Genomic DNA, 18,738 nt, shown 5'->3' on the forward strand with positions numbered 1-18,738 from the left:
GGAGATGATGAGTTCCACATGATGCAGTGTCATTATTTGTTTATAAGTTTTGGCTTGGTCTTGTAATAAGCTATCAGAGCTTATTATAACTGGAAGAATGTGTTCTCTTATCGCCTCTTCCTTTTGGAATTGTCAGTTCATAGAATCATAGAATAGAATCATGGAATCCTACAGTGGAGAAGGAGGCCATTCAGCCCATCGAGTCAGCACTGACCCTCCGAAAGAGCACCTATCTAAACAACCCCCCCTCCCCCCCCACCACCCTATCCCCGCAACCCAGTAACCCCACTTAACCTTTTGGACACAAAGGGGCAATTAATCATGGTAAATCCACCTAACCCTCCCATCTTTGGGCTGTGGGAGAAAACCGGAGCACCCGGAGAAAACCCAGGCAGACACGGAGAGAATGTACACTTTCCACACAGACAGGCACGCAAGGCTTAAATTGTACCCAGGTCCCTGGTGCTGTGAGGCAGCAGTGCCAACCACTGTACCACCGTGCCAACTAAAACAAAATTGAAGTTTAAATTAAAGGAGTCAAAAAATGTTGCAAACAAACTTACACTGAAGATTTGAAAGTAGCTATGACATTTACAGTTAATCTTTCATTTTTTATCAGTTTACTCAGACCAACTATTGACCACACTAGACTTTACACAATACGAGCCAATCTCCTGTTGCATGGCTTGTGGGTAGTCTGGGATCTGGAATGTGCCCTGATGCTTAGCTGATAAGCTGATGTTGGCTAGCCCTCTGATGGCCACAACATCAGTACCATCCATGGTGCAGTGGTATGTGTAAGTGAACATCCCATTATTAGATGCTGATTTCTGAAGGAATTGGCTCCACATTGACTTAGCTTCGAAATTTCTGACCCTGGCCTTTGGATGAGTTATCAGGCAGTAATTACTGTCTTCATTTCCCTTTAAATTTTTCAAACTCCTGGCATTAGAATATAACACCTGAAAAATAATGAATACACATTAGATCCAAATCTTTTTATTATGTAAAACATGTTAGAAATATTGCACAACATGTGTACCACCTATGTCACACTTATCCTTTGCCTCTCACACTTTCCCGTGTCACATTATGATGATAACGCCCCATATTGTTACAAAATACTTTGAGGGGTGTTTATCTCGGGTAACACCGCAGAACAGGTGATTGCAAATTGGCAGTCAGTTTTTCACTCTGCCCAACTTTCTTTTCCATTGAAGGCAATGACCCATTTAGCATGACCAACCAAAGCCAATATCAGCCCTCATGCATCCCCAGACTCGCCACTAGCAAATACCGCAGCCGATCAGCTCATAGGCGTTATAGTTACAACAGGAAGTTTTCAGTCACATGCAGAAATAAATGTCACACAATGATATTCTGGAAGCCATTTATTAAATGTCACAATCACTTGCCGAATATGAGCTGGATGTTGCTGGAACGGGACATCTCACCACATGTTATTTAGACTTCACCCGCACCCTTTAGCTCAAAGGTCTTTGCCCCTAACTTGCTGGAAATATAAACTAATAATAGCATAGTGAGGGCAACAGGGCATGCGGGGCAACAGTAATCAGCAAGCAGGATGGGTTGAGAAAGAGAGGAACGATGGAGAAAGAAGATAAATAAAAGTTGTCAGTCAAAGATAAATAAAACGTGAAAATGAATGAATGGATTGAAAGAAAATAGACTGGAAGGAAAAATAAGAAAAATATATTTTTTAAACTTGACATTTTGAAGTCGCAAATAGCACCTGAATTCAGTTTCCATCATTTAAATTATTTATTTTCATTTTCTGGGTCACAGAGGTTGATTGACACTCACACACTCTATCACACTCCTGACTTGTATCTTGTAGATGATGGACAGGTTTTGCAGAATCACAAAATTAGTTTTTGTCAACCTCTGATTTGCTCTTATGGCCACACTATTTATATGGCTGGTCCAGTTCGATTTCTGGTCAATGTGACATTGATTTTAGTGATGGCAATGATATTGAGTGTCAAGGGGAGATGGTTAGATTCTCCCATATGGGAGATGACCATTGCCTGGTAATGTGTGCCATGGCTATTGTTTGCCACTTATCATTGCAAGCTTGAATGTTGGCAGGGGTTGCTTTAGTACCTCAAGAGCCACAAATGGTGCTGACCATTGTCCAATCATCAACAGCAAACACCTCTACTTCTGTCCTCATGATGGAGTTGGAGGGTCATTGATAGTTGGACCTGGGATACTACCCTGAGGAACCCTTGCAACTGAGGTGATTCATCAAACCCCCAAGAACCACTACTGTCTTTCTTTGTTAGGTATGACTTCAACCAGTGGTATGTTGATTCCTATTGACCTCCATTTTGAGAGGGCTCTTTGACGCCATACTCGGTCAAATGTTGCTGTGATGTCAAGGACTGTCACACCTCACCTCACCACTGGACTTCATCACTCTAGTCCATGTTTGGTCTTGAGGTGATTAACCTTGGCGGAATCCAAAGTGACCTGTAGTGAGCAGGTTAGTGCTGAGAAAAGCCATTTATAACTGTCAAATGATATCTTCCATTATTTTGCTGGACGGAGAGTAGGCCAATGGGGTAATAACTGGCCAGGTTGGATTTTTCTGCTTTTTGTGACCAGGACATACTGGGAAAGTTTATTGCACATTGTTGGTGTTGTGAGATAGTGTTAAATCACAACAGTGATTTATTAACAAAGGAAGAAATTTATATTTACAGATCAACACAACTCCATCAAAGGACTAATTCTTTCAACTCCCAGGCTTACTCTGAAGATTCCTCACTAACCGGATACACATTCAAATACATGACAACGTTTGGGATCTCCTGTAAAAGGCTCTCCATCGTGGGCTGAAATATAGCAGAGGCAGGTGAAATGCCGAAGGGCAACCTAATTTATTAGAATAAGCCTTTGTGTTTATGGCGACAAATTTCCTTGATTGTTTCTCCAACTCAAGCTACTCTTACGCATGATTTAGATCCAATTTATTGTTCTTGAGGCCTCCTGCCAATTTTGCATAGAGGTCCTCTATCATAAAACTAGGATATCTATCCACTTTAGCAGCCTTGTTCACAGTCATCTTGTAATCGCCGCAAATCTTTACTGTGCCAACTCAACCTTTTTGTCCAATGATATTCTGGTTTCTACCAGCAACTTCTTCAGAATATTTAAGTTATTGATATCGCAGGCCAAGCGGTCACGTAACATATCACGAAAGTCGGAACAAATTCACAGTGTTCAGCCATCTGGCGAAGACTGGCTACAAAAGCGGATACTGTTTCTCCACTAAACGATTAAAGGGCTTGGTGTCCGGAGCCTCAGGATATTTGGGCTTCTCACAAAGCTATATGTTTGCATACCGCTAACTGAGTTGTATAACTTTTTGCCTGTCTTCTTGCTGTGACTTCATTGGCAGTGAATAAGTATCGATGTCTTTCCACATATTGGCCCCAACATTCAACGTCCTGGATCAAATCGATCCATTTTCCCGAATAGAGACTGTGGGCGCGATTCTCCACTCCCACGCCGATTGGGAGAATCGCCTGGGCCGCCAAACTTTCCGGGGACACTGGTCCGACGCCCTCCCGCGATTCTCCCAAGTGGCGGGTACGTCCCGGTCGGGTTTCGTGGGCCGCAGGCCGGAGAATCGCCGGAGACACCCAAAATGGCGATTCTCCAACACCCCCGCGATTCTGAGGCCCGGATGGGCTGAGCGGCCAGGCCAAAACGGCGGGTTCCCCCCGGCGCCGTCCACACCTGGTCGCTGCAGTCGTGGGCCGTGCGTGAACGCTGGGGGGGGGGCGGCCTGTGGGGGGGGCGAAGGGGGATCCTGCACCGGGCTTTACCTGGAATGTGGGGTGGCCCGCGATCGGTGCCCGCCGATCGTCGGGCCGTCGCCTCTGAAGGAGGAACTCCTTCCTTCCGCGGCCCCACAAAATCCGTCCCCAATCTTCTTGCGGGGCGGACTTAGGGAGGACGGCAACCACGCATGCGCGGATGACGCCCGTTATACGGCGCCGGCCGCGTCATCTAAGCGGCGCCGCTTTTACGCGGGCGACAAGGCCTGGCGCGTGTAGATGACGCGGCCCCGATTCTGGCCCATTGTCAGGGCCTGAATCGGTCGGGACCGGGGCCGTTCCGTGCCGTTGTGAACCTCGACAGCGTTCACGACGGCGCGGCCACTTCGGCGTGGGAGTGGAGAATCCCGCCTTGTGATTTTTGCAGAGCACCAAGAGGCCACTCGTTTTTCTTTCCCTTCCCAAAAGTTGATGACTTTCCTTTTGACTGGACTGATTTATTCTCGCCGCTAATGTTGTAGCGCAGCGCAATACGATGATGCAGTGATGAATCACAACAGTGATTTACTAACAAAGGAAGAACTTTGGGCAGCATGGTAACACAGAGCTGCCTCACAGTACCAGAGACCCAGGTTCAATTCCTACCTCGGGTTGCAGTCTGTGTGGAGTTTGCACATTCTCCCCGTGTCTGCATGGGCTTTCTCCGGGTGCTCCAGTTTCCTCCCACAGTCCAGAAATGTGCATGTTAGGTGGATTGAACATGCTAAATTGTCCCTAGATGGGTTACAGGGATAGGGTGGGGGATTGGGCCTGGGTAGGGTGCTCTTTCGGTCAGCGCAGCTTCCATGGGCAGAATGGTCTCCTTCTGCACTGTAGGGATTCTATGATTTACAGGTTGACACAGCTCCAACACAGGATTAGTTTCCTCAACCTCCAGTCTTACTCTGGAGATCCTTCACTACTCAGGTCTGACAAGCTGCAGGTGCATAGCAGTGCTTCTGGGGCACTACCTGATGCACTCATGCAGTGGCGCAGCAGGTGGAGGTAGGAATCATTCAGAAACCTAGGGTAGCATGGTGGCGCAATGGTGAGCACTGCTGCCTCACAGCACCGAGGACCCGGTTGCCGTCCTGGCGCCGGGTCACTGTCCGTGTGGAGTTTGCGCATTCCCCCTGTGTCCACGTGGGTCTCACCACCACAACCCAAAGATGTGCAGGGTAGGTGGACTGGCCATGCTAAATTGCTCCTTAATTGGAAAAAAAAAAATCACTCGGAAATCTAAATTTCCATGGGTCTGTCCCACCCATCTGTTCTATGAACACCAATAAATCCCTTGCCTGATGGACTCAGAGACTTAGGGTTCAACCTATCCAACCTAGGATCCAAAACACACTTGAAGTTCCCCCCTCCTCCCCCCACCCCACCAATAATTAGCTTATGTGAATCAAGATCTGGGATAGACGGCAGCATCTTATTAATGAATACAGTGTCATCCCAGTTCGGTGCATACACATTGACCAAAACCAACAACCCACAGATGTTTACGCACCTCCTACCCGGGTCTGCAAATATGTTAACCGCCACTCTCTTATTAATCAACACAGCGTTATCCCCCCAAGCCCGCCAATCAAAATTCGAGTGATATAACTGCCCCACCCTTCCGCAACCTTGTTTGATCCTTGATTCCCGTGCTGGGTCTCCTATAAATCCACATTGGCCTGGACCTTTCCACTGGTCCATTTAACACCCTCACATTCCAAGTTATCAACTGGACAGGGGCCTCTGATGCCCTGGCACCCTGGCTGTGCGACCTGGCTGCCACCCTGGCACTGCCACGATTCCAGGCTGCCGAGCGGATTTTGTTAGTGGAGGAAACAGGGCTAAATGCGACCTCGGCAGGTCGTTCATCTCTAAGGTCCAGAAATTAAGCAGAGACCTGTTTAATAGTGGGATCGATCTCAGCATTGCTGTTTTTATGTCTTTGAATATACTAAATATGTCAACAATTTATTCATCAATAGCCCAAACAAATGCAAGTATGTCAGCAATATTGACCAGCACGGAACAAGGTAGCCACAACTCAGTTGAGACATTCATATTTAAATCTAATTTCCACTTGATTTTCCTTAACACTTAATTACAAAAATAGAATCTAATTATCCAATATACTTTTAGACATGTCCAGCTGCTGAATTGAACAGCAGCCAGCCATACTAATATACTGTTTACATGTTTTACTTGATTTCAGTTGTAAAATATTCATTTCGGGCAGGTTTTTATACTAAGAATTTGTTCCCGATATCCCCTTTCTGTCAGTTGCTTTGCTTGCACTATGTGGGATGGAGGGAGTTTGAGCTGAACAATTGCTTTGATCCTTCAGAAATGATTCGCGTGCCTGATAGAATCACCTGGGCACCTCTTTTTGTCTGTCAGCAAGTAACACAACACTGGGGAAAGCAACTGTCAACCGTGATTTCATTGTGTGAAGTGGAGATCCCACTTCAATCCCAGGTCTGTCTGCCAATACTTATTACTGCTCCACAATTTAGATGTTTCACATGTTTCCACGACAGTGCAAAAGCTGCAAAGTCTTGGGAATCCAACAATCTGCAGAGGACTGTCTTGCACTGATATTAGGAGTCTTCTAAATTTGGAATTCTCCAGATAGTTTTGGCTTGAGCACTCCAAATCGTCTCAAATAATTAAACAATTAGCTCGAGGTGAAATAAGTTTAAAGTTATCCTTGCTGGACTAATTGACTATTCAATAGGTTTTGACATAAGTAAGTGTTTGTTATGTTTAGAGTTCAGTTTCAACTGAAGCCCTTATTTTGCGAACTGGCGCAATTTCTCATTGCTTGTCATTTGAGGAAATTAAAAACCTGTTGAATTACTCAGCCATTAAAAATGCAGTTTTACTTCAGCTAAAAATAATGTTGAAATGAACGATGGTAAGTACAAAGGGATTAGTCCAGGTTTGTTTCCAAGTTCAGACTCCCAATGCAATAAAGCAAAATGTCATTATCCTGGTCGTTTGTGCAAAATGGGGCATTTTACAAAGATCTGCACAATTCGAAAATTTAATGAATAATTAGCTAAAGTATTATCATGTTGCCAGACAATTGTTGTGAGGTTGGGAGGAAAGGGTAAGTAGAGGTTTTTTTGCAAAATAATCGTTGAAAGTCATTTCAAACTTGGTAAAAGAATTGATAACCAATTGTGTGATTTGTGCCAATTTTGTTCTATTTGTATTATTCGAAATTAAATCTGAGTTTTTTGAATATAACAAAAAGGCAGAAAAATTGAATGAGGCCAAGAAAGAAAGATTTACATTTATAGAGTGCCTTTCATGACCTCGATATCCCAATATTCTTTAAGGCTAATGGAATATTTTTGAAATGCAATCACTAATGTAATGAAGGAAATGCGGCAGCCAATTTGCACACAGTGAACCATCACCAATAGCAATGTGAAGATTCACAGATTTCTTTGCTGTGATTCTTGCAGTGCAAGAGCAAGAAGGGATGGCTGAACTTGTATAAGATACTAGTTCGTCCTCAGCTGGAATATTGTGTACAAATCTGGATGCCACGCTACAGGACGGTTGTGAACACATTGGGGAGAATGCAGAAGAGGTTTACAAGAATGGTTTCAGGGATGAGAAACTTCAGTTATGAGGATAGATTGGGGAGGTTGGGACTGTTCTCCCTGGAGAGAAGAAGGGCAAGAGGAGATTTGATCGAGGTGTTCAAAATGATGTTTCATGAGCGGGAACAGTTTCTCCCTATCTACTCAGTAGATAGTGAGAAACAGTTCCCGCTCGTAAAAGGGCCAGGAACAAGAGGGCACAGATTTAAGGTGATTTGCAAGATAAATAAACGTGATGTGAGAAAAAACTTTGACACAGAGCTCATGGCTCCAGTCTGGAATGAACTTGCTGCGAGTGTGGTGGGGACAGGTTCAATCGAGGCATTCAAGAGGGCAGTGGATGATTACTTAAATAGAAACAATGTACAGGGATACAGAGAAAAGGCAGGGGAATGGCTCTAAGTCATGATGCTTGATTGAGGAACTGATTCAGACACTGTAACTATTCTGTGATTGAGGTATAAATATTAGCTAGCTCACCAGGAGAGTGCTCTTAACCTTCTTTATAAGAGTGACGTGAGATATTTTAGTTGACCTGATTTCAACATCACACTTCAACATAACAAACAAAAGACTGTACGCCCCACGTCCAGCACTGGGGTGCTCACGTGGATTATATATTCAAATCTCTGAAATGGGCCGTGAATCGCTAACTGTTTGATTCCTAAGCAAGGGTGCTTCCAATTGAGCCACAAATTCCATGGCATTGGAGAGCTAGCAGCAGCACCGAGGAGCCAAATGATAACCTTCCGTGGTCGAAGGAAAAAATCTAATTCAGTCTATAAAATGTTTGTAAAGCAGGAAAAGCTCAGCAATAATCCTGCACTGGTAGTGTACTGGTCAGTCTCTGTTATGCTATTCAATCTCTTCTCTAAGTGGAAACCTAACAACCCAAATAATTTCTCTATTAATTTTCACTGTATCCTCAAAATGAAAATGATTAAAACAAATGCAGACACTCTGCAGGAATCACAGCTTGGTGATATTCTTTAATAACTGCAGATATAGGTCTGCAGAGAGGAAAAATGCAGTTTGCAGTTAAGACTCATTAGACAGTATGAAGCATTCTGCGAGAGACTAGTATTTAATTACAGGCTGTATTTTTGGCTGGAAGATACAGATCCTACACAGGCTCCCAATCTTCCTCCCCCAAGGCTACACACATCAGTTACTGGAAGAGCCTTCATTAATCCTGCACAGTGTACTGCGCTATGTGATTTGGCACCAAGTAATTAATAGGCTTTTGCATCTCCATATTCACTGATACTGTTAACTAGGTGTAAAACAGGGTCCCTTTGTTACACAGCATGAGAAGTCACTGGACTGCTACATTACTGCGTGTCGCATGTTTGTGTTATGTTTCTGGGCCTGTGCCATCATTTAATACAATTCAATATAACATCTGGTGAAAATGCAATCTTTAACTCGCCACAAGAGCATAAAAAGGAATTAAATAATGAAGGTGTATAAATTAACCCTACGAACACTGGACTGTGGTGGGCGGTGTGTAAACCTATATTTTTCTTGACTAGGTTGGCCTTAATACGTATCAAAGGATCTTTCATTTTATAATTTGTGCATTTCTGATGATGTGCATTCAGAGTTCAGTCAACTCACTTGAAAATAAATGTTATTTATATGTTAGATCGGGGCAGGAGATAACGGAAGCCTTTGTACCCTCACTTGGTTGTAATCAGTATGTTTTTGGAAAAGGAAGTGTGTCCCTCAGCATCCCTGAGGGTGCGGTCAATTGAATATCAGCAGCCAACTTTTGAGTGTTCACATCAAGAGGAGTATGCATTCAGATATTGAACTGAAAGGCTAAATGTCACACCAGTCATGTACACAGACACTTGAGGAAGATACAATTAAAGAAAATAGTATATTTTTTGCAAGTTGTAAATGAAAAAATAGTTCTATGTGTTTGGCTCATCAGAGGAAAAGCATTGTGGGCCCAGAAAAGAAACATTTCACTCCGAAAGAGTAGTCTGGGTGGTTTCAATGGCTTGAGTAGAATATCAGGATTACTGTAGGTTTCCTTGATAATAATCTTTATTAGTGTCACAAGTAGACTTATATTAACACTGCAATGAAGTTACTTTTAAAATTCCCTAGTCACCACACTCCGGAGCCTGTTCGGGTAAAAAGGACATGTCAGGAGTGGGAAGAGATGGGCATTAACCATGTTACATTGTTGTTCACTTGTAGATTTTCTTACCAGAAGGTGGACTTGGATTTGGAATCGGTCTGCGAGTCATGCAAGATACAGCAGTCCCCACATTTAAAAAGGCTTCAATGATACTGCCTTGGTCTGCAGCTGATATCCTGCAGTGGTATGTTCTGCAAACTGGCCGTTTCTCGTTCTTGGGATAATCAAGGATTTTGGAATCAGAAGCCAGTTTCGGTCACCTGATAAGTGGCTATCTCTGACTCAGAATTGCTTGAAATCATTGCTATGCAATGACGATAGATGATGGCCATTCACACCTTCTTGTGGTTAACTGGTTTTCTGCAGTTCTCTTTTATTGGGTTGCGAACTTGGTGACGTGAATTCTGGAAGTCAATTGATTTGAGTTGGAGTAAACCACAACAGTGCCAGGTGTAAATTCGACAGCGGGATTCTGTGTGGATAAACCCATTCAAGGGAGATGCCTGATTCCAGGTTAGTATCTTCCAGAAGCTCGAGGAAGTCTGTGTTGAATTTGAAAAAGTCATCTGGCCCTTGACAGCCATCTTAACTACCATGTTGGTGTCCATTTAAAAAAAACATGAGTTCCATTGGTTTTATACTGTTACGGCACTCTGGGCTAGGATGCAGTCAATTCCAGCCCCCTTGATCCAGAGTTGCAACATAGTTGAATTAACAAATAATTCTTGTGAAAATATTCAAAGTCTTTGGACCTTAGCTGCCCAATAATTACAGTCACCAGGTTTTTTCAGTTTAAACACAATTACTTTTCATTAATAACAAGAGCTATAATGAAATATGCGGCAAATACAATTGGTTAACTATCATCTAATTCCTAATCCTCCACTTTAACTTCTCTCCCCCACCCTCCACACACACCCACACACACATGCATACACACACAAGACAAACAAGCACAGAGGGGAAGAGAGGGGTGAAAATAATAAGTAAAAGACAAGAGTCTTTGTTTCAGATGGTCCTTTGTAGGAGACTTTCCTTCAAACCAAGCTCTCAGTTCGAGATTTATGCTTTCCAGTCTGAATGTCTTTCACTGTAGATTCATTCAAGTCTCTGCAGTTTCAGAAAAACAGCAGCCTTTCTGGAGAAAACATATGAGAAAGAGAGAAAGAGAGAGCAGGTGATTTCCTCTGAGTGTCCAGGATTCAAATTAAAATGTACTGGCTCTCTGAAAATCCGTCCACTCGAGGAAGATTCAATCGCCACCTGTTGCCGGGTGGAATATGGCCTTTTGGCCAATTCATTGGCCACCGCCAACCAATTGAAACGACTCTTACCCATCTCTCCAGCGCCACAAAGTCTGAGTTCTCCTGTTCGGACACTAGCACCAAATACTATGTTGCAACTTCTTTGAATTCCTCATTAGCTCTGCTGCTTGACTTAAAGATACATGTCCATTAAGCATCCATGGATCAAAACTGATAACTGCAAAAATAAAGAAAGGGGAAATAAAGGAATCAGGAGGAAGAACCTTTACAATACAAATACAGTCCATGGTTGACATGATTAATTAGGATGTGCCTTCACTGGGATTAACATATATAAAAACTTTTAATGTCTCCCAGAATCACCTCGAAACACTATTCATTTGCTATTAAAATCTAAGCAAACAGAGTGGTCTGGTCCGGCTTGTCAGCTTTTGATGGTTTGGCTCTGGATTGTTGGACAGGACTCGAGAATTCCCTGGTCCCCCTTCCCTGAGGATCTTTAACATGTGCCACTAAAATATTCCGCGTGGTCCTCAGTTTAATATCTCAATCAAAAGATAAACCATCCAATAATGCAGCAGTCCCTCAATGTTGCTTTGGGATTTAGGCAAGAACCTAGATTTTGCATTGAGGTCATAAAGTATGGCTTGACCTGGTAGTGTACCATACACCTTTACTGTGTGGTGAATGTGAGAAATTGTTATATTTTATATTTCTTGCAGTAATATTGAAATGGGAGTGTCCCTTTAAGAAATGTTTTTGTCTTAGCACATGGCTTCAGTGATGCCATTCTGTAGGTGGAGCTGGGCTGTGGCTCTTGGTTTTTACTTTTGTTTTTGCTCTGGGAGCTTGTTTTTGATTAAAAGTGCTGAAGGCCTTTGTTGAATAACACCTGAAAGACGGGCCCTTGTGTTCACCACAACCAAAATCGATAAACAGTTGTAGGTCAGGTGAACTCCATGATATACTTTGGAATTTTCTAACCCTGGCCCATAACAATATTATTAAAAAATGGGTTTAAGGTGTATTGAGGTAGTATGTCTGCTAAAGCTGTGATTAAGGCATTGCAAAAGTGAGGCAATCATTGATGTTAACCATGTACTTGTTTACAGATAGTTTGCAAATTTTGGGCTTTGGAGGATCCCTGAGTGTTTTGGTCCTGGCTAACCAGGTCATGGGACATCTTTTGGGAGGAGACATTAGAATGCCTTATTCTTAGAATAGAGATGATGTAATTAAGGGGATGAGCCAGGTCTGTCTGTAGTTTAAGTTTGTCATACGATTTTAAGTTGAACAGAAGTGTCTTGAGTTAGTTCCTGAAAGATTCTCTCCAAGGTCTCTGTACAGAAAAAAACAAGTAAACCTGACTGTTAACTTGAATTGTAAGTTGTATTTGAACTATATTGGTTTGTTTAATTGGAATAAATGCATAGTTTAGGTGTAGGATGTAAGTTAAAGTTTTTTCTTTTATTTAAGAAGTGTTTTAATTGTTAACTGTAGAGCTATCACATTATTGCTAATGTGATTGATTCTGTGTTTAAATTAAGGTTTTTTTTAAACACAAACAATACCTATTGGTCAGTGTTGCCACTCCTGTGGTGCAGTCACCTTTCCTCACAGTTTTACAAATTGCAAATAGTTGGAGTTCTCAACTCTGTCATATAAATGGGAATGTCGGTATGCAGGTCGGTAGTTTTGTTTTTCCCTGTTTTCTTCTCTAAATCACTTAAGTAGCCATCCAGGGTACGACAAAGTGAAGTAGCCACCCAGCTTTGACAAAAGACATCCAAGCTCGAAACGTTCGCCCCCTTCTCTCTCCCCAGATGCTGTCAGACCTGCTGTGATTGTCCAGCATGTTCTGTTTTTGTTTCACCCGGGGAATGTAACCAATAAAAATTGTCTGTCAATACGTTTTCAAAATTGTCCCTTAGGTGGGCTGCCCCTAACATTGAAAGTTACAAAAGCTGCTGGATTCTGCTATTGCTGCTCATATGATTGTTGAATGAATATACTTTGCATATGGTGACAGCAGAAAATGTCACCTGTTGCTTCCCCTGACTAGGAATATTACCTTGCCACAATTGCTGGTTCTGCCCAGTGTGCCATCAGAGATGAGCATGTTAACCCAACACAGCTAAGTACCATGAAATGATTGGCAACCATTGGACCTGAGCTTTCAATCTTGGAGTTGTGATTACTGTATTACTCTTCCCGAAATTTTGGATTAGATTACAGTATACACAGGCTCCCTATCTTTAACTTCTTCAGAAATTATTTTTAATTTCGGAGAGAGTGGAGGCACGATTTACCTCTGTGCCGGGGTCTTCACTTGTGTGGAGAGTGGTGAAGCTGTGATTGTCATCCTTAGAAGAGAAAAGGTTTGGAGATGATTTTAAAAGAGGTGTGACTAGTAACAAAGGTCAGTGTACACAGATGAAATGAAAATCGCTTATTGTCACAAGTAGGCTTCAATGAAGTTACTGTGAAAAGCCCCTAGTCGCCACATTCTGGCACCTGTTCGGGGAGGCTGTAGGATACTCTCTCTTCTAAGGCTCAGTTTAATTCCCTTTTACATTCAGGACACAGATCGCAGTGAACTAAGTGCCAACAGAAAAGAGAAGATCGAATGATGGAAATTAAACTGTGCCACCTAGACTTTGACCAGCAAACTCTAGCATCAGGCAGTATTAGGCTCCTCACTGGGCGAGATCTTTCGCTCAAGAGCGAGATTATTTTCAGCTTCTATCCGAAGAAGTTATTTTAAAAAATTTACGCCAAAGATGCAATTTCCTTTCAAACAACCATTCTACATCTGCACTTGATTTCTCCCCCTACCTCTTATTAATTTATTTTCTGGCAAGTACTGAAGGGAACTTTATTAAAGAAGAAAGGCAAACAGTTATGCTGTCTGCCTGAAGGGCATCAGGATGCTGGATTGGAAGGTGTGAAAAAATGTAAGGCGTCACACAATATTAGATATAATCTGAGGCTCTGTGGATTTGATTCAAACCTTTTATATTTGTTTGTGTGGCATTTTCTAGTCTTTGTTTTCATTACGTCGTAAATGGCATGTGATATCAAAAACCTCATTTACATGCTCAATAACCCCTGTGCAGCCTACAGTGAAATTATGACTGCCTAAAGGCCCTGAAGCAAATGGTTTTTGGAACGAATTGGCTGCAACATTAACACTGGCTTGAAAGTAATCTTTTGTGATTTGAAAATGGTGGTCTCTCTCATAGCAGGTGGTCCTTTCGCGAAAGAGATTGTAATGGCAGGCTGCACAAAGCCACAGCGTCCTATTCAAAGGTACACGGGAAGTAAGTGTCCGTTTTGCACATGGCTGCAATTTTACCTTCAGCTATTTAACTCGACATTTGCAGTATCAGTTTCACTGGCCTGATCAGCTTGCAATAAATGCTGGGTTACAATTAGGCTTGTAATTAATGTGAGCCAAGTTAAAAATATTCATGTGACACTCTTCTGCTATTTCAAAGTGTTTGACGTAAACTGGTTGAAACAATCAGCTCACTTCAAAATAAGAGTACAAAGGAATGTCACACTATTTGTGTTGCCACGGTCTTCCCATGGCAGTAACGATCCACAATCACAGTGTCCGTTGGGGCAACCAACATGCCGATCTCTGCTCAGGCCGTCTTTTATGCTCGTTTAACAAGTCCCAGCTGAGTGGGCCTCCACCCACTACGGGGGAAGCACGTACTCCGCAAGCCCTATGGGGAGATCAATAATGGTTTCCCCGGGACCCGTGGGGGTTATGGCACCCTTCCACTGACCCCACCCCCACCCCCCCCCCCCCCCCCCGCCAGTCTGAAAGTGCCCCGTCTTCAGTCACCTGAAGAGGCCTTCTGTGCCGTTTTGCCTGAGGCTGAGCTTCTGCCTAAAGTGGGTTTGGGTTGGGTGGTGCGTGCCAGCTGATGGACCGTCTTTTCCAGGCTGACCTCCAGAGGGCTCTTGTCGGGATCCTGGCCCGAAACACAACATTGTCCGCCTGCTGGATGCCTCTGTGCTCTGTGTCCACGTCTGAAACAGTCACCTTCTTCCTGTCTGTCAGGTCTTCGGGCCATGGTCGGATGTATGCCCTGGCTGAGGAGGTTCCAAAATTACGGGAGTAGATCATGGCTCCTGGTTGGAACTTCTCCCCTAGCACCTGATGGTCATGATGCCGTTTCTGCACTTCTTGCTGCACTTCCACTTTCCTACTCAGGTTTGGGAAAGTCAGGCTTAACCGGGTGCTGAGCCTGGGGCCAATCAGCTGCTTTGCTGGTGCGACCGCTGTTGTTGCATATAGCGTAGTCCTGTAATTAAAAAGAGAACTTGTCAGTCACGTGTCTAAGGAGCCCACGGTCTGTTTCTTCATGTCTCTTTTGAATGTCTGAACTGCCTGTTCAGCCAGGCCATTAGTTGAGCGATGGTATGGGCCAGTTCTGATGTGTCGGATTCCATTCATTTTGTGAATGTGGCAAACTCTTCACCCATGGACGGCATTCCTTGGTCAGTCACCAGGACCTCCGGATATTTGCCAAGGGCTTCATGCATGTTTCCAGTGGCCATTCGGAAAATCTGCAGGCAATCAAAACAGAGGACTTACCAATTACACCGCAGAAGATTAGGTCCCGGTTCCTGCACCACGCCTAAGGGTAGCCTAACTGTCTGCTGCTCGTGGGTCACAGTGGTCCCCACGATACTGTGTAGGTCGCCAATCTGACCTTGATGTATCACAGGGTTAGTGGCAAGATCTATTCACCAACGATAGAGACGGCGGCTTCTGTAACCATTGCTAACTTCAGAAGGTGTTTATTTACCTGTAGTGTGACCCGGATCTGCGCTACCTTTAGCTGCATCATATTGTCTTCCTTGGTGGGGCTATGTGCAAGACCCTGGCTCATGGTGACCTCATCGTCTGCCCCGGAAGCGTTCTCTCCGCCGGTTCTGCTGGCCCTGACTACTGCATCTTCCCCGTCCACACATTTGGCAATGTGGTCGGCTGTCTCCCTCGCCCCGAGGAAGGTATCTTACAGATCTATAGTGGCACCTTCGGCTGCCTCTTGGGAGGTGATAAGGCAATTCTGGCACAGCCATGGGATGTTGCGTAAGTCCGATACGGTGGGTGGGTCAAACTATGGACCCCATAGTCAATGGACTGGAGTTCCTGTATTCCTTTTTCTGTGTTTTCGCAGGGCAGTGCCAACTTAAAGGCTCGACTTAAGTCGAATGTGTGCTCCACAGCTTCCTTTGCGTGGCTGTGTTATTTGTTCCACAAACAAGCATTTCCTAAAGGACAACCTGAACTCGCTGTTCCACTAGCTGGGTCAAAACGTCAGTCACTGACTCACCTGGAGTCCACACAACCATGATGAACCTGTAACGTTGCATTATAATGGATGGCTTTGGATCATATGGTCAGTCTCTAGTACAACCAACTCATTGAATTATTTGGAATCTGGAGCAGCTGGATAGGTAAGACTCTTTATAATTCCAAAGGTTGGGGCTGTAGGCTGTTAGGGCAATCATTTATTGCAGGTCTTCCCACAAAATGCCATTGGCCTGAAAAAAGTACCTCAGATTTTCCGCGATTTAGAATAACTTCTACCATTGCAAAGTCCCTGAAAGTATTCGGTCATGTTTCTGGAGGTGTCCTGATGAGTTTCTGGATTTGCCATTGAGCCTTGCAGCATCCTTCCAGACAGCGAGAGGATTTGGTAACCTTTCCGCACTAAAATTCCAAAACGAATCTTGGAATTCGTGTGGCACTACTGGCCTCTGCATCTACAGCATGACAGAGAAATGGAACAGAAACTGCAGAGTGGACAAACTCTGGGTCATACCTTTGCCAAATTCCCTGCACCCTGACTGGGAGAGAGTTGTCTGACAGGCCATCAATGTGTTGAGCAACTGGATGTGCATGTCCATCAGGGCTCTACTTTTTGCTGCCCCTTCAAGGTCCTCATCTGAGGAACTTCGGCTCAAAGTTGTTGAGTAGGAGTCAGAGTTTCAGTCACTGCGGGGCATCAGGGAAGGGAAAATGACACTTGGACCCAGAGTTTTGCAAAGTCAGAACGATTCTGGAGTCATTTAGAAATGGTGGGCAGGACCCAATTCTGACATTCCTCCCACCCCACCACTCCCAGTACTCCCAATTGTTGCTGGTGCAGGATGAGAGTGTGGGTGAGCCATTGGGGGTTGCTGTGGGCAGTAAGAGGTTACAAGGGTTGACGGTTGGAGGGGCTAAAATCATCACAGGCAACTGGCTCAAAGTCTCAGAAAACCGAGGTGGCCCTGCTTAGTAGCCCACCTCGACACTCACCCGCCTGTGTGGCTGTCGATGCTCTGCTTCCAGGTTCGCCAAGCCCAATTCTAACCCAGCCTCTCCACGGAACAAAAATTGTGTGTATCTGAGCACTTCTGCCAGGGTAGGTTAGGCTTAACTTAAAGAGGGAAATAGTTGCATTGGAAATGGTTCAGAGAAAGTTCACTCGGCCAATGCATGGGATATACTGTGTATAATAAATGTGCTTTGATTTAGATCTTACTAATCGGTGTATTGAGTTATTGGTCATTACACGAACTTGAACCTCGTGGCGGTATCATAAAGATACCTGGCGACTCAAGAGCAAAGGTTATAAAACAGAGCCAAGTGAACCAACCAGAAGTTAGCAACAATTCTCCGTCGGCCGATGCCAAAATCGGGAAAGGCGATTGTGCGGAGAATCGGTTTTGACGCCAGAATCGTGGTGGGTGACGGATTTACCAAATCGCAATTCTCCGGTGCCTCGACAGCGGCATCAATGCGCACGTACACTAAACACCATTGGCATATCGTTAGCCGGCCTGTCCCGGTATTCTCCTGGGCCTCCACGATCCTCCACCTCCCGGGGGGGGGGGTTGGGGGGGGGGGGGGTGGGGGGGTGGGGGGGGTGGGGGGGGGTGGGGTGGGGGCGGAATAATTCCTGATGGCGAGGTTCACATGTGCTTTCAGAAGTCGTGAAACAGGTGCAGCAGCTGATAAGGGGGTGCGGAAAGTGTCCAATATCGCCATATTGTGCTGACAGTTGTGCCGCTGGTTGGGGAGCTTCTGCCAGGGCCAGAGGGAGTAGTGGAACGGTGACCAGGACTTGGGCTGTGGGGTCGGAGTGGATGGGCACGGAACACCTTTGCAACAGCCGGCACGGCAGCCATGCAGCCGCACAGGCCGCTGACTGCCCACTTGTACACCTAGCGCTATGGGCTGGATGCCCCCCTCCCCCCAGGCCATCCTACAAGGTACCTCTGCCCCCAGCTCACCCATCAATGGGATGGGCGTGGGGGTGGGGGGCTGGTGGGGTGGGGTGGTGGGAACACATGTATCATGAGGATCCACGACTAGGCGACCTCCCTCTCCCCCGTGCCGTCGACCACGTCCAATTTTTAATACAATTTTATGCATGTCAATAATGTCCCCCTCAGTCTGCTCTAAGGAAAACAACCCAGTCTATCAATCCCTCTTAATAGCGAAAAATCTCCAGCCCAGGCAACATCCTGGTAAATCTCCACTGCACCCTTTTCCAGGGCTATCATATCCCTCTTATAATGTGGATTCCAGAACTGAACACATTACTTTAGCTGTGGCCTAACAAAATGATCATTGGCCTTTGGAATTCTCTTCCATAGAACAAAGAACAAAGAAATGTACAGCAAAGGAACAGGCCCTTCGACCCTCCAAGCCCATGCCGACCATGCTGCCCGACTAAACTACAATCTTCTACACTTCCTGGGTCCGTGTACCTCTATTCCCATCCTATTCATGTATTTGTCAAGATACCCCTTAAACGTCACTATCGTCCCTGCTTCCACCACCTCCTCCGGTAGCGAGT

General features: G+C 44.7%; 1 long non-coding RNA gene across 1 annotated transcript in view; it reads right to left on the reverse strand.

Moving 5' to 3' along the window:
• Positions 1–9,487: 9,487 nt before the first annotated feature.
• Positions 9,488–18,738, reverse strand: part of LOC140420943 (uncharacterized) — a 125,404-nt gene continuing 116,153 nt past the window's right edge. The window contains exons 2-3 of the long non-coding RNA XR_011946641.1: positions 10,937–11,084; positions 9,488–10,740 (exon numbers count right to left, since the gene is read on the reverse strand). This is a non-coding gene — a long non-coding RNA (uncharacterized lncRNA). The remainder of the gene's footprint in view (positions 10,741–10,936; positions 11,085–18,738) is intronic.

This window comes from Scyliorhinus torazame, chromosome 5 (genome assembly GCF_047496885.1).
Source record: "Scyliorhinus torazame isolate Kashiwa2021f chromosome 5, sScyTor2.1, whole genome shotgun sequence".
In the NCBI taxonomy this organism is placed as follows: Eukaryota; Metazoa; Chordata; class Chondrichthyes; order Carcharhiniformes; family Scyliorhinidae; genus Scyliorhinus; species Scyliorhinus torazame.